At 57.5% G+C, this 15,529-nt stretch overlaps 1 protein-coding gene across 11 annotated transcripts in view; it reads right to left on the minus strand.

The window, feature by feature from the left end:
- Positions 1-15,529, minus strand: part of RUSC2 (RUN and SH3 domain containing 2) — a 76,656-nt gene that overhangs the window by 49,507 nt on the left and 11,620 nt on the right. For 3 of the 11 annotated variants that reach the window (XM_034773420.1, XM_034773418.1, XM_034773419.1), the window contains exon 2: positions 12,918-13,156. The exons of 2 other annotated variants lie outside the window; for them this stretch is intronic. The gene's annotated coding sequence lies outside the window, so the exon portion shown is untranslated. Of the gene's footprint in view, positions 1-3,404; positions 3,792-12,917; positions 14,081-15,529 lie in introns of those variants that run through there. 6 more of the 11 variants (XM_034773426.1, XM_034773417.1, XM_034773427.1 and 3 more) reach the window with 3 other exon arrangements.

A 15,529-nucleotide genomic window follows, 5' to 3' on the forward strand; every position in this document is an offset into this window, starting at 1 on the left:
GGGGCTGGGGAGTAGAGCCCCCCCCATGCCCCTCCCCTCGGCACGACAATCTGAACACTTCCTGTCTGACATTTCCCAACGCTCCAACCTGGGCTAAGGGGCGGCAGGGGAAGAGTTGGGGCGGCCGGACTCTCTTGAGAGAAGCTGGGATGAGGATTAAAGAAAAACCCCAGAATAAGATTCTGGCTTCACCCCTAACCTGGCAGCCAGCGCTGCCCCATTCCAAGCTGATCATCTACGTGGCAGAAAAGCTGAATTCTCCCAAGGAGCAATATCCCCCTCCCTTGGTTACTGTTGGCTTTCTACCCCCGCCACCCCATCCTGCGCCTGTCCCTATCCCCACCCAGACATATGGTCCTGGCTCTAAGCGAGATTGTAAGAGCCATGGGGCAGGGCCTGGCCACTGAGGTGCCGTGAGATCACCGGCACAGGCAGGCTGCACTGCACATGCTCTCATGGGTATCTGCATCTCCTGCCCTGCGATCACTGATGCAGGCCTCCCCAGAGACCCTGCTGCACAGACTCAAAGGCCACAAGGGACCATCACAACCCCCTCGTCTGACCTCCTGCACACTCAGGCCACAGAACCTCGCCCCCCACTCCGGTAACAGACCCCCAGCCTCTGGCTGAGTCACTGACATCCTCAAACCAAGGGTTAAAGACTTCAAGTGACAGAAAATCCACCACTGACACCAGTTTAAACCTGCCAGTGACCCGTGCCCCCTTCTATCTCCAGGCACTAACGAGGTTGCATCTGCTACACCAGGGCCTAGGTGCTATTTGCAGGATTTCTTTAAAGCTAATGATTCCCAAATTCTCTCCAGTCCCCACCGGATCCTGCCCATCTTTTAGACTTCAGGCATCTCAGGCAGGGACGGTGGCTTGGTGCTTTCTCAGTGCTTCACGAACAGTGCAGTCCAAGCACTACATACAAAAAAGGCCCAGCCAGCCTGCGTGTCGGGGTACAGCCTCTCTCCAGGGCTGTGAAGGCTGCAGGTATCTGCTTCCATCTCCTCAGCATCTTCATGCAGAGGCAAGCAGAGAATCGCACACGTCTGCTGCAAACTGTCCCCAGCTTCCGGAGACGTGTCCATGCTCTGAAGTAGGTTTGCCATCTCCTCAAGGCAGACACAGATGCTGTGTGTCCTGCTGCACGTTTTCTCCTCTGGCACCTTGATGCAGACCCCGGCAGATGCATGTGCCCTCCTGCCGGTTCTCTCTAGCTCCCTCCTGCAGGTGATATCCCGCAGCATGGCCCCTCCCCATCGTGAAAGAGGATGGGACACACACCGAGTTTTGAGTTCCCTGGGATGGGGTTGAGGTTTTCCAAGGAGGATGTTCGCAGTCCAGGAGGTTAAATGCCCTGATGCCATTTTAATTTATGGGTCTAAAGCTTTGGGGAGAACGAATTCTCTCCCATGTACTTTTGCATGAATCCCTGTTCCTCCCCTCTGCTGTCCTGAACAGATGCTCTGGCTGTGTCTTGCTCCCCAGGTTGAAAAGACAGGACCACATGGGACGAGACAGAGACTGACCAAGGACTTGCAGAAATAAAATGGTCCTTCCAGAAAACCGCGGCACAAAACGTTGTGCCGAGGACAATTCCAGCCTCAACCAAACCGTGTTCACGCTAAGGAGAGTCCTGACACGCTTCATGAACATAGTGAGCCAAGCTGGAGGGAGTCACACTAGGGATTTAATATTTAAATTCCCCTCCTCTTCCAGCCCTGAATTCCCTTCCCCCACCTCTGCCACTGCTCCTCCAGCCCCCAGTCCGGCACAGTAGCCCCCTGCACTTCCAGCCCTGAATTCCCTTCCCTCTCCCCCTCCCCCGCCACTGCTCCTCCAGCCCCCAGTCCGGCACAGCAGCCCCCTCCTCTTCCAGCCCTGAATCCCCCCCTCCCCCGCCACTGCTCCTCCAGCCCCCAGTCGGGCGCAGCAGCCCCCTGCACTTCCAGCCCCGAGCCCCACGTGCACTGTTAAGGCCCCTCATTCCTGACCTGCAGCCCTTCCTGCTGCTCTCACGCTCAGTTCCTCCACAGCTCTGCCAAAGCTCGGAGCTCAGCCTGCCCCGTCCCTGCCCTTCCAAGCCTGGGATCCCCTGCAGGTCTGAGGGTGTTTTATCTAAACCGCCCTTTGGCGATCCCTGAAATGAGCTGCCCTGGAGCTCTGCCCAGCTCGCTAACTGGGGAGTGGGTTTGTGAGTGTGGTGCGGCTATACAACTCATTTCACCTGTACTGTGGCACATCCGACACCCGGTGTCTAGGGGCGTAAAGCTACTGACTTCCACATCCCCTAGAACCTCATGCCACTGCATCCCCTATAGACACATTCACTAGAGCCCCTGCCACTGCACCCCCTATAGACACACCACTCNTGCACCCCCTATAGACACACCACTCCACTAGAGCCCATGTCACTGCACCCCCTATAGGTCCATCCTCCTCCCTTTCATACCCTACAGCACTACCTCATCCCCTGCTCTTCTGGTTGACCTCAGATCTCAGCATCCCTCCACCTGTTCCATCCCCTTTTACCGCATACATATTAGGGGAGCCGCCTTCTTGTCTAGAGCACTCGTCCCCCGGCAGTGGCTGGGGGGCACCTGGCTCGGTGATGGGGTGTGGGGAGAGAAGCACTGGGCGCGACACCTGCTCATAGTTAAGCTCCAGTAAATGGTCCCGGCCCCGCAGGGCCCATCTCGAGAATTCAAAGGATGGACTGATGGCCCCTGTTCCCAGCCGAGAAGAGAGAGCAGCTATCGCCGGGCACCAACGGGCCACCCAGGCGTCAGGCACTCTCCGGCCAGCACAAAGGAGCCAGCCCGCAGAGCTGGGTGTATTCCTCCTGCAGGGAACAGGGCTCCAACCGAAGGGCTTGTGTGCCATCCATTTACCACCCTGCAAACCGAGCCCAGGCCAACCAGACAGCAGCCGCCCTCCCTCCCTCCCTCCCCAGCCTGTGTCCTTTGTCTCCGGGCTCCTCGTGAAAGGGCTGCCTGTCAGAGCGGATTTCACGCTGCACAGGGACGCACAGACAGCGTGGCAGTGCTCACACCAAAACAAGCTGGCTGGGCTGGGCTGTCATGGCAGACAATGGGGAGCCGTGTTACTGCACCAGGGAGAGGGCGATGCCAGGGTAAACCAGCGCTCGCCTCTGCAGGACCGACCCGCCGGGGAGTCCTGGACATGACAACCTGCTGTGTCACGGCTCCATGGACACACACATTGCACGGCGATCGCACCAGCCTCCCACCCAGCGCAGCAGCAAAGGGACAAAGCAAACCTGACGCCTCTCAGCTCCAGCAGGGAGCTGGCAAAATCCACCGCTTGGCAGGAAAATGTCTGACCTAAAAACCATCTGCAAGCAAGACAGGCGCCCCCCAAGCATCTCCCCAGCTCACCTTCCCAAGGCGCCGTCTCATCCCTCTGCCCCCAAGAGCAGCCGGCAGCGCCGAGGGGCCAGACTCCAGCCGGCTCCGGGCTCGCCTCTCTCCCGGGGACTGGTCAATTCCTATTTTCTTTCCAGCTGCATCCCTGGCAATGCAGAGGGTCTGCGCAATCACATCTCCACTCTGCCTGCTGCTGCTGTGACGTTGCGCTGTGTGAAGGACCAGGCATGCCCACTGCTCAGACACAGTCCCTGCGGGACTTCAGCCGAGGCAGGACTGGGAGGAGGCAGCCGAGGGGGAGGGGTGTGCAGAGAACAGGCCCAGCTGGAAGATGGAGGACTGGTTCTGATCAGCGCTGGGAAATCAGGGAGGAGCAGCTCTGGGTCACCTGCAGCCTCCCACATCCAGCTGAAGCCTCCGCAGTGAAATATGCTGTGGCTCCTGCTTCTGGGTCTCACACCTCCTGCTCTCTTCTCTTGGCAACACACAGAGCGGGGGAGCGGGAATTGCTGTGTGCATGCAGAACAAGTCCTTGGGCAGCACGGCCCGTGGAGAGAAGGCGCTGGCTGGCCCACTGTGTGGAGCAGAGGAAGTGACCAGGGCCGCGGAGGAGCTGAAAGGAACGATCTGTGGTTCTCCCTGGTGCCTCTGATCCCAAAGGCCTCCACAAGCAACATCCAAACAGCAACCTTGAAATGCAGCCACCTCAGGGGTGGAGAGCAGCAGCCAGGCACTCAGCCAGTGCAGGCATCACGCGGCCAAGGGTTCGAGCTCAGATATGCTGCGAATCTTAATCCACGACTGAATCGGCAGCTGTCTGAAGCAGGGGGTTCCGTGCTGCCTATAGGCCCAGCCAAACCCTCTCAGTTCTGCAAGGCAGCCCAGGGCCACCCCATCTCTAACACAAACGCGTGGCCCCTGGAGCCCCCTCTCCATCCATGCGCTGGGCCAGGTCACCTCCCTGTCAGCGCGGGGGGGCTGCACCTGCGTGGCCTGCGGGCTCCTGGCAAGCTGCTGAGGGGGGGCCTGCGCTCTGCGGGGCGAGCGGCTCTCCTGAAGGATTTCTAGTGCCCATCGCTGTATTATCGGAGTTCTCCCCCACCCGCCAGTGGGACTCCTCTCCCGGGGAGACGCCCGGAGCAGCTGGACCCCACGGGAAGGCCCAAAGCGCAGCCTCAGGCTGCTCGGGGCAGTTTCGGTGGGAACCTGGAGGTGGTGGGCACAGCTGCTCCTCGGGGGCAGTAGCGTAGAGCAGCCAGCCCTGGTCTTGCCAGCGGCCAGTCTGCACTCACGGCCCCACTCCCCGGACACCAGCTGAGTGCACCGGCACGAGGCCAGGGGGCCTGTTTCAGAACAAGCTCCGTGCTGGCAAGGCCGAGGAGGCTGGTCCCCAGCCCAGCAGCACTTCACAGGCAGTGACGAGACCTCCCGGAGCAACCTAAGCGCTGGCATTTAAACTCTTCCCAGCTGGGACGCGCCGCACAGGCAGGGCCTGGGCACAGGGTGACCAGACAGCGAATGTGAAAAATCAGGCCGGGGGTGGGGGGTAATAGGAGCCTATATAAGAAAAAGACCCAAAAATCGGGACTGTCCCTATAAAATCGGGACATCTGGGCACCACTCCCAGGGTCGACGGACCAGTGCAGCTAGAATCACTGGGCACGTGAGGCCCCCCCGCCCCCGCTGCTTGCTGAGCAGGGCAGGGTCACGGAAATGACTTCCAAGGCCCGGGGGGGACTTGGCGCTGCTCTCCTACCTGAGGAGCATGGCCTGTGCTCGCACTGCATCTCCCCTCCACAACAACAGCAGACGGCCACTCAGTGCCCATCCCGGGAGCAGGGCCCAGCCTTCTCCTGCACTGTCGCAGGTCTCTCCAGAGGCCTCCGTGGGGTCGGAGCTCTCCCGGCTCGTGCCCAGGCAGGCTCCAGGCCCCGTAGCGTGTGTCCCTGCTAGCGAGCGGTGACAGGGCCTCTCCGTGTCTGGCAATTGAGGGGAGCAGAGCGCGAGCCCTGGAGGGCTTTCTGTTCCCCTTAGACCACCACCCGACCCGCCCCGTTGTGCTGTCAGCAGTGATTAAGGCAGACGGGCTGAGGACTGTTCAGCCGGGACAGCAGGATCTCCTCTGTAGCAAAGCAAGGCGTTACCCCGGAGACTCATTCCCGCAGCGAGGAGCAGAATGGAAAATATTCTGCTGCCCTCCCTGCTCTCCTGGGAGCCCTGCCAACCCTGACGCTACGAGGTACCAATGCCAACAGGCCAAGCAGCTGTCCCTGCCCACAGACACCAACATTAACCAGCTCCCTGTCAGGAACTGCGGCCTCACGTGGGGGATGCCACACCAAGCCAAGCCGATAAACTAACCTCACCCGGCCAGGCCCCCCAGGGGCTGTAACTGACAGCTACACTCCTCACCTGGGGGACACCGCGCCAACCTGATGAACTAGCCTAACCCGGCCAGAATCCCACCCAGCCCGGCCTGGCCCGGCCTGGCTCGGCCCTGCAATTGACAGGCCGTAGGTACAGCTCTGCCTGGAGCACCGCTCCCTTCTGATGGCAACCAGGCCTTGCTACCACGGCAGTGAAGATCCTGCTCACCCCCCTGCCCCATCTGAGCAAGCAGCAGCGGCTAGTGGAAGACCACGGGGAGCAGGGACTGACTGCTATGGCTTGTCAGGCTTTCCGTAGAGTTTAGCCTCTTGGGCAGGAGAAGCCCAGGCCACGGCCCTCTGGCACCCAGGGCAGCTGCTGTAAATGTCTCACCCTGAAATCCCAGGTGGTTCTCCAAGCTGCAGTCTGCCCTCGCTCACCCAGGTACACCGAGCACCATGAACCATTCGCGAGAGGAGAGTGGGACAGGACACACCTGTATTCACACCCTACACACCACCGCAATAATCTTTGTACCAAGTATGCCTTGTGAGGGATCATTTGAAAACTCATACTTTGCTGAGCAGTATCGTCCTGATAAAATGTGTGTGGCTACATTGTACGTGAAGTGTTATGTGTGGTGTTATTAGCACATGTTCCAAACGGAGGCTGGCACACAAGTCTGTCTCAAACAAAGGAATGTGTGCTCTGCTTCAATTCATAGAATCATAGACTATCAGGGTTGGAAGAGACCTCAGGTCATTTAATCCAACCCCCTGCTCAAAGCAGGACCAATTCCCAGACAGATTTTTGCCCCAGATCCCTAAATGGCCCCCTCAAGGATTGAACTCATAACCCTGGGTTTAGCAGGCCAACGCTCAAACCACTGAGCTATCTCCCGCCCCCTTTGCATTTAAGTAGCAAACAGAGTCATCAAGCAGGAAGGGAAACAAAGGAAGCTCCAACCAGTGAGAGAAAAGCAGCAGGGAACATTATTCCCCATAGGGTTTTCGTCTCCTGGAGCCCAGCTGAAATGTTTTTCCAAGAGGGGAACTGAAAGTATAAAAAGGAGGGACAACACCCCCACCACCCGTGGCCCTTCGGAACCCGGGGTCCCCCTGCTGCCCATGGCGGCCGGGAGCTGCGGGGTATCCCTGCCGCCCCTGGCAACTCAGAGCTCGGGCAGCGGGAGGAACCTGCAGCTCCCAGCAGCCATGGGCTGAAGTCACGGAGGTCTCTAGAAGGCCCGGATTCTGTGACTTCTGTGACCTCCACGACAAAATTGTAGCCTTAATCATGACTGATAAAGTTTGCAGATGACACAAAAATTGGGGGCGTCGGAAATAATGAAGAGAACAGGTCACCGATACAGAGCGATCTGGATCGCTGGGTAAACTGGGCGCAAGCGAACAGCATGTATTTTAATATGGCTAAATGTAAATGTATATATCTAGGAATAAAGAGCACAGGCCATTCTTACAGGAAGGGGGGCTCTATTCTGGGCAGCAGGGGTGCTGAAAAAGAGTTGGGGGTCGTGGTGGAAAATCAGCTGAACATGAGCTCCCAGTGTGACGCTGTGGCCAAAAAGGCTGATGCGATCCTGGGATGCATAAACGGGGATTTTGAGAACGAGCAGGGAGGTGATTTTCCCTCTGTACCTGGCACTGGTGCGACTGCTGCTGGGATCCTGGGTCCAGGTCTGGGGCCCACAGTTCCAGGAGGATGTTGATAAATTGGAGGGGATCAGAGAAGAGCCATAAGCATGATTAAAAGATGGGAAAACCTGCCCCCCAGTGATGGCCGCAAAGAGCTCAGTCTATTTACCTCACCAAAGAGAAGGTTACGGGGAGACTTGATCACAATCTGCAAATACGTACATGGGAAACAAAATATTTAATAATGGGCTCTGCAATCTAGCAGCGAAAGGTCTAAACACGATCCAATGTCTGGACATTGAAGCTAGACAAATTCAGGCTGGAAATACGGCGTAAATTTTTAGCAGTGGGCGTAATTAACCATCGGAACAGTTTACCAAGGGACGTGGGGGATTCTCCAGCTCTGACAACTTTGAAATCAGGCTTGGCTGTTTCTAACAAACCGGCTCTAGGGATTATCTCAGGGCAGGTCTCTGGCCTGTGCTGTGCCAGAGTCAGACCAGATGATCACAGTGGTCCCTTCTGACTCTGGAACCTGTGATTCTGTGCATCTATTCTAATACACAAATCCACCAGCTGGCTTTGGATGAATCAGCAGGGAGGCCACGTGTCCGGAGGCCAAGAGACCAGAGGCCACTGGAGTTGAGTCACCACAACCCCCCTTCCCAGCACTGCCTCGGGGAAGGAGAGCTGAGGACTGGCCCCGGACTATGGAAGGAGCGTTTGTACATAGGCTCCAGAGCAGATCACTTCCTTCTCAGTCACCACCCAGCTGCCCATGGCGGAAACAGGAACCCCCCAGGCCCCGTCAGCGCCCCCAGGCCAGTCTGCCCGTCCGAGGTTGCCTGGGAGGTGCACTACAGCAAACGGCCCCATTTCTCAGCCGGTGGGATGTGACAGGCAATGGGCGGGTCGCAGGCAGTGAAAATTCTATTCCAGTCTAAAGCACAGAAAGTCTTGTTCCCGCCGCCCCTGGCCCTTCAGGTGTTCTCTGCTACCTCCCACCACGCGCACACAACTAACCAGCCAGGCGTGGCACTGCTAGGACTGGTCCCCTTTTACTCTGACTTTTATAAGGAGTTTGAGGGGGCGCAAAAATGTCTCTCTTCAGATAAGGAGTCGCCAACCTGCAAAACCCTGAGAAGCTTGGCGAGCGAACGAGTGACGCTGCTGGGATTTCCTGGGCCGTCCCCCGGCCAGACACTCGTCAGTCCCATCCCTGGGGCTAGGAGTGCTAACAAGGGCACAGCTGCAGAGGGGCCAGGCAGGGTGCAGGTCACACACACCCATGCAGTAACGTGACCCGACCAGAGTTGACCAGGCTTCCCACGGGGACGCCTAGCTCCAGAAGGCCGTGCTTCCGCTACAGAGTGGTGTCAGCACAATCCCAGGCACTCAAAACCCAGGAGCCAGGGCCCCCAAAATATCATGAGATGGTCTTGAAAACCAAGGTGGTGAAGGCTAGAAGGGTCCTAGTCCAGCGGAAACTAGGCCAAATCACAAAGGATGAATATAAACAAATAAATAACACATGTACGTAGGGACAAAATTACAGAGGCCACGGCACAAAACAAGATTAAACTAGCTAGAGACAAGAAAACGTTCTACAAATACATTAGAAGAATGAGGAAGCCCAAGGACAGGGGGGAAACCATAACGGAAAATGTGGAAATGGCAGACGTGCTAAATGACTTTTTTGTTTCAGTTTTCACCAAAAAGGTTAGTAGCAGGTGGATGTCTAACAGTGAATGCCAGTGAAAATGAGGTAGCATCAGAGGCTAAAATAGGGAAAGAACAAGTTAAAAGTTACGCAGAAAACTTAGATGTCTTCAAGTCACCAGGGCTTGATGAAATGCATCTTAGAATACTCAAGGAGTTGACTGAGGAGATATCTGAGCCACTAGCAATTAAAATCTTCGACAAGTCATGGAAGATGGGAGGGATTCCAGAGGACTGGAAAAGGGTAAATCTAGTGCCCATCTATAAAAAGGGGAAAAAGGACAGACCGAGGAATTACAGACCAGTCAGCTTAACTTCTATACCCAGAAAGATAATGGAGCAAATAATTAAGCAATCAATTTGCAAACACCTAGAAGATAACAAGGTGCTACGGCAGCATGGATTTGTCAAGAACAAATTGTGTCAAACCAGCCTGATAGCTTTCTGTGACAGGGTAACAAGCCTTGTGGATGGGGGGGAAGCAGTAGACATGGTATATCTTGACTTTAGTAAGGCTTTTGATACTGTCTCGCGTGACCGTCTCATAAACAAACTAGGGAAATGCAACCTAGATGGGGCTACTATAAGGTGGGCGCAGAACTGGTTGGAAAATGGTTCCCAGAGAGTAGTTATCAGTGGCTCACAGTCATGCTGGAAGGGCATAACGAGTGGGGTCCCGCAGGGATCAGTTCTGGGTCCAGTTCGGTTCAATATCTTCATCAATGATTTAGATCATGGCATAGAGAGTACACTTATAAAGTTTGCGGACGATACCAAGCTGGGAGAGGTTGCAAGTGCTTTGAAGGATAGGATTAAAATTCAAAATGATCTAGACAAATTAGAGAAATGGTCTGAAGTAAACAGGAGCCTAATAGAGCTCCCTCTAGCTTTAACTACACCACACCACCTCCCTTTCAGGGGACCTCCCACCAGAGAGATTCCTAGGGGCCACAGGCTCGTGTCTGCTAACAGCGACAGTGCTCCCGGCAGAGCGAGAACGTTGCCGTATGCGATGCCCAGTGGTGAGAATGGCAGAGAAAGGAGAACCCTTCTGAGGGGCAGAGACACCCTGTGCTGGACGTCAACAGTGGCTAGGCCAGCAGATGCAGGGCTTAAAGGCTGGGACAGGTTATCCTGCCTCGCAGCCACACCCCAGAATCAGATGCAAAGATATTTTACATTTCCGTGACGGACTTTCGTCGCAGTTACTTCACAAACCTTAGCGAAGCTGCACAGCCGGTTGGGGAAGCAGGTGAGGGACATGTAAGGAACCGAACACCCAACCCCAACCTGAAATGCAGCCACCTTTAGGGTGGAGCACTGCAGATGTTTCACAACGCACAGCAACAGGGCCGCTCGGTTCAGGCCAGGAAGCGAATACTGTAGCCAGCTGAAACCGCAGAGGAAATTTATGTAATTGCCCATGTTGGAATATGTCCAGTCCATCGGGGTTCACACTCCAACTCAGGCAAAACCTGCCCTGGGATCTTTAATCCCAGTGCCAGGAAAGCAGAACGCCAACCAAATGCACAACAGGAGGGGCTGAGGGCAAGGGAGGACCAAGCAGGGTGACTAAGGAGGGGAGGGGGAGCCAGACACATGGGTGGGTCTGTTGCTCTCTCTCAGAACAAGGCTGGGCAGAACTCTTTGCCAGGATAGTTCATTTGGCCCTGGCTGAGGGACGTTTAGAGTTATAAACACTGATGCTTTTAGGACTGCAGCTCCCTAGGGCGTGTGTCAATCAGTGCCCCTGCAGCACACAGGGGGAAATGGCACCAGTGAGTCCAGAGGCTTTTAGAGCAATTTCTCGTCCTGTTAGTGTCATCCTTCCATTTCATAGAGACTACACCTCCCAGCATGCACTGCTCCCCCTGGAGCCCAGTAGCCTCTGCACCATAGCATGGAAAAGTCAGCCAGAGTGTGGGACCCTGACCCCTGGCAGGGTTTCAGGGTTAACCCTTTGCTCTCTGGACCGTGTGTCTATGGCTAGCAAGACTATCCAGAGCTATAAAGCTACTGCAAAGAAAGGGTTGTGGTAGGGACATTAATCCTCTACTTCAGGGTCTAAACCTGTCTCTATCTGGGGTTGGGGGAGACCTAACATGGGGGACAGATTCTCTCAAGTCCACTGCTGCAGGTTCTTGCACCTTCCTCGGCAGCATTGGGTGGAGCCCGGGTCTGATACCTATCTATCTCCTAGAGCTGGAAGGGACCCTGAAAGGTCATCGAGTCCAGCCCCCTGCCTTCACTAGCAGGACCAAGTACTGATTTTGCCCCAGATCCCTAAGTGGCCCCCTCAAGGATTGAACTCACAACCCTGGGTTTAGCAGGCCGATGCTCAAACCACTGAGCTATCCCTCCCCCCGGAAACTCCTGTGTCTCCCGTCAGAGCTCAGAAATAAAACCCAGCTTGTTCTGGGCGAGGTCCTTTGCTTTTTGGCAAATCTCCTAGTCCCACGGGCCAGTGGTGGGCCTGGCGCACCGCTGCCATCAATAGCCCCATAGGGAGACTGAGCAGTCAGAGCAGAAAAGCCCCTGAGGTCCCGCCTGGCCCCCCGTGCCCAGGGCCAGGTCTGCTGTGTAGGGAACAGTCGCCGGGTTTTGCCCAGCATTCGGGCAGGGCTTGGAGCGTTATTTTTAACACTTGTTCACATAACTCTTGGGAGGCGTCCTGGGAAGGGCTAGACCCGAAATAGCATCCGGCGGGCACTATTTATACAGCCTCTGCCTGCAGAGAGGGGGGGCTGGGGGGCAAGAGACCCGCTCCCAACGTCTGGGGGGCTGGGCTTGAGCAGCCCCTGCACAATGGTTTGGGGTTTGGAGCTGGCCCTCCGAACGAGTCCCACGCTGCAGCAGACGCAGTCTCCTTGACCTGCCATCTAGAGCGGGGAGCCCGGCAGAGGCGCCTGGGGGCTGGGGGCAGGATGGCCGTCAGCACAAGAGCCACCTGAGTGGGCGTGGTGGTGGTGGGAGGAAGGCAGGCAGGCCCCCGTCCCAGGTGGGGCAGGGGAGCGTTCCTCCTGCCCCTCGCTTTACACCCCCTGGGGGGATGGGGGGGCCAGGTTGCTAAATACGAATACTCGTTGTGTGAACGCTGTTGTGTTTAAAACATGCCTTGAGCTGCGGGGGAAGATACCAGCCCTAGAGCCTCTATCCAGGGCCAGCAGCCACCCAAGAACCTCCCTTATGGGGACGGCCTAGAGGAGCTAGGAAAATGGGAACCTTTCACACCCCCTACTAACCGGAGATCGGCCCCAGGCCCGTTCGGTAGGGTTTTGCGTCATTTCCCTAGGGTCAGTTTCGGTGATTAGAGAACCCAGCCCTGTAACTTCTCCCTAAAACCACCCTCCCCCCACCTGAAACGGGCCATATCCCATTCTCGCCTACCCTGCTGAATCGGACAGTGAGCGCTGCGGCTGGGGAGGGCTGCGAGGAGGACACCCCCCCCACCCACTAGGAGAGGGGCCGACATCAACCACTGGGGGCACTGAGCAATAATGGGAAATGAGACCGATTCTGGATCCCTGCAGACCTGAGCCGGGTTGGACCAGGGAACTCGAGAGGAAAGCTCTGTGCCCCATTGCAACGCAGACACGAAGGATCCTCCCACAGCGCACACGTTACAGCCCCCCCCCGTTCTGGAGGGATACGTGCACACTGCTATAGAGAACATGTTCACAAGCCACACGTGAAAAGACACCTGTCACTCCCTGGGTGGAGAGACGGGGTTACGCTGCCAGTACTGAGACCTCTAGTAGTGCAAACCGACGGTTTCAGCGCCTACCTGGCTGGGTGTAGTCCCTGTCCCGGCTCCCCAGGCCCTGGTCACGGGTCGCTGCAGCTGGGTGCCCAGTGCGTAAGCGATGAGATTCTCACAGTGCCTGGCGCATTAGAGCGGCTGGAGAAGACACGATGCTAGGCCAGTGATAATCCAAAGGAAAACCAGCTCGGCCCAGCATCGGCTCAGCGATCAGCTGGCTCTGAGCTGTAACCGGGTGTCAGGACGAGGCTCCGCGGCAGCTGCTGGAATGACAGGGCACTTCTCAGACAGGGATCTGGGCTTAGCTCCCCGCTCCCTGTCCTACTGCTGGCTGGGCACAGCAAAGCTAACGTGTTCTCACAGAGCCTGCGAGCAGGGGGAGGCGCGGGCTGCGGGCTGGCAAAGCCAGGCCCAGACTGCTAATGAAAAGCCCAGTGTACATCCCGAGGCCTCTCAAAGGGCATGGCAGAAATGCAGCTCGGGTTACCGAGAGCCATTTCAGGAGCACAGACTGCAAACACACGCGTCACTCCCAGCCATGGGGGGAGGAGACTCCATGGGGTACAGTGCCTGGACTCCCATTATCACCTCTCCCAGGTGCTTCTACGCCCCATCCTCAGCGACTGGTGAAAATTAAACAACTCAGAGACTCTCAAAACTCTCCAGATGGGACCCACTGAAGATCAAGTTAGACACCCGCCCCCCAGCCTGCCTGGCCCGATCCACGTCATCCCCAGAGCGGAGCTGCACCCGACAGTCCCATCTGAGAGACCAGACAAACAGCCCCCCACGTGAACGCAATGGGCGAGGCTGCTCAGCTCCCTTTCTGCCCATTCCCTCTTCCTGAGCACAGAGCGTCAGTGTCACAGGCACCGAATCCCCCAGGCCGCCTGCAGCCCCCGCGGCTCCCATCCTTCCAGTTCACGCCACTCCGATCTCAGCACCCCCCACCCCGAACTTGCGACTGGCAAAGGAAGACATGAAGGTGCCGCCCTGGGGGCAGGGGTTTGGAGAGGTGGGGTTTTCAATTTCATTCTTAGCAGGTCAAAACGAAGTCCCCAGAACGCCCAGGAGACTCGCTCCGGGCAACGATCAGCAGGGCCCAGCCTCGCTCCCCAGGTCTGGCGGGGGCGTCACCGCTGCAGCCAACTCCGGGGCCCGGGTGGCAGGACTCGTCCTGCAATAACCTTCGAACAAGAGAAAGGGGCCATGCATCACGCTGGTCTCACGCTCTTCGGGGGTGCCCAGGAGCAGCCAGTTCCCAGGGGACCCCCTGTGGGGCCAGGGCAGGACTCCTGCCAATCAGCCCATGCTGGGTGCGGCTCTTATACTGAGGCACCCAGAGCTAGAGCCAGCGACCCTGCTGATTACAGGGACAGACAGCAGGGATGCCCAGGGAGACTACAGGACCCAGCATGCAACATTCCTTCTCAGCGAGAGCAGCCTGGCCGCACTGCATGCTGGGGCTTGTAGTCTTCGCAGGCTGGGTCCCCCATTAAACGCTCCCCGCTGGACCCCACAAACTGCCAACGTGGCCCTGGCCGAAGTCCCAAACTCCTGGGTTGGGCTGGTGGGAGGAACAACTGTCAGCTCCACCTGCTCATTCTGTGGGGCAGGGAGCGGCTGAGGAAGGGCTTCTCCACGTTCCCACTTTCCCCCTTCTGCGACCCCACCGAGGTGCGCTGGCTGAGAGCCCAACACCGCCCTCCTGGCCCCCCGGGAGGGACGCAGCTATCAGAGCAACAGGGGGGCTCCCTACCCCAGGGCCAGCTCCCTGGGCTGCCAGTCCCTGCAGCGAGGGAAGCCAGCGCTCCTCCCCTGGCCCAGCCGCCCCCAGGCTGGGCCAGGCCGTTCCTTTCACAGCAATATCCGCACAGCGCACGCGGAAAGCTCCCACTGAGATGGGGCTGACTCCAGGGGCAGGCCTGGTTCCCCACTCTGCCGGGGACAGCCGCTGCCAGCACCCCAGGCTCCATGCACTGACACAGCAGTGTGGTGAGCGGGTTCTGGGCAGGTTCGTCAAGCTGGACCCCTCCCCGCTCAGCCCCGCACATGGGAGAGTCCAGGCAGGCTCCCCTTCGTGTGAAGCCATTCGACGCCACAGCTGAGCAAGACAGCGCTGAGGCTGCATCTCCATTGGGGTTACGTTTACAGTCCCAGCTACGCTGGGCTCAGACAGGAGCGACCGGCCGTGCAGGCAGAAACCAAGGGCTTTAAATGTGTTCTCAAAACAGCCCAGGCTCCAGGCTTCTCTTCGGGCATTTGGCTCTGGAGTCATGCCTGTCTCTAGCAGAAACCGAGTTCGCCCGGCGTAGGGAGGGGCTCCTGCTCAGTTCCCAAGGGGGCCTGCAGCTGCAATGGAGGTGGCTCAGATGCAACCAGTGCTGTGCAGGGTTCATAACGGCAGCTAATAACAGCTAACTTCTTATACAGGGCTTTTCATCCAGAGACCTCAAAGCACTTTGCAAAGCAGGGCAGAGCCATTAAAGCAGGAGGGGACACTGAGGCACGCAGAGGGGAAGTGACTTGCAAGGTCACCCAGCAGGCCAGTGGCAGAGCTGGGAACAGACCCCAGGTCTCCTGAATCCCTGTCCAGAGCTTTAGCCACTAGGCTACACTGCCTCCCTTCCCCTCGA

The sequence above is a fragment of the Trachemys scripta genome, chromosome 6, assembly GCF_013100865.1.
Source record: "Trachemys scripta elegans isolate TJP31775 chromosome 6, CAS_Tse_1.0, whole genome shotgun sequence".
NCBI classification, from domain to species: Eukaryota; Metazoa; Chordata; order Testudines; family Emydidae; genus Trachemys; species Trachemys scripta.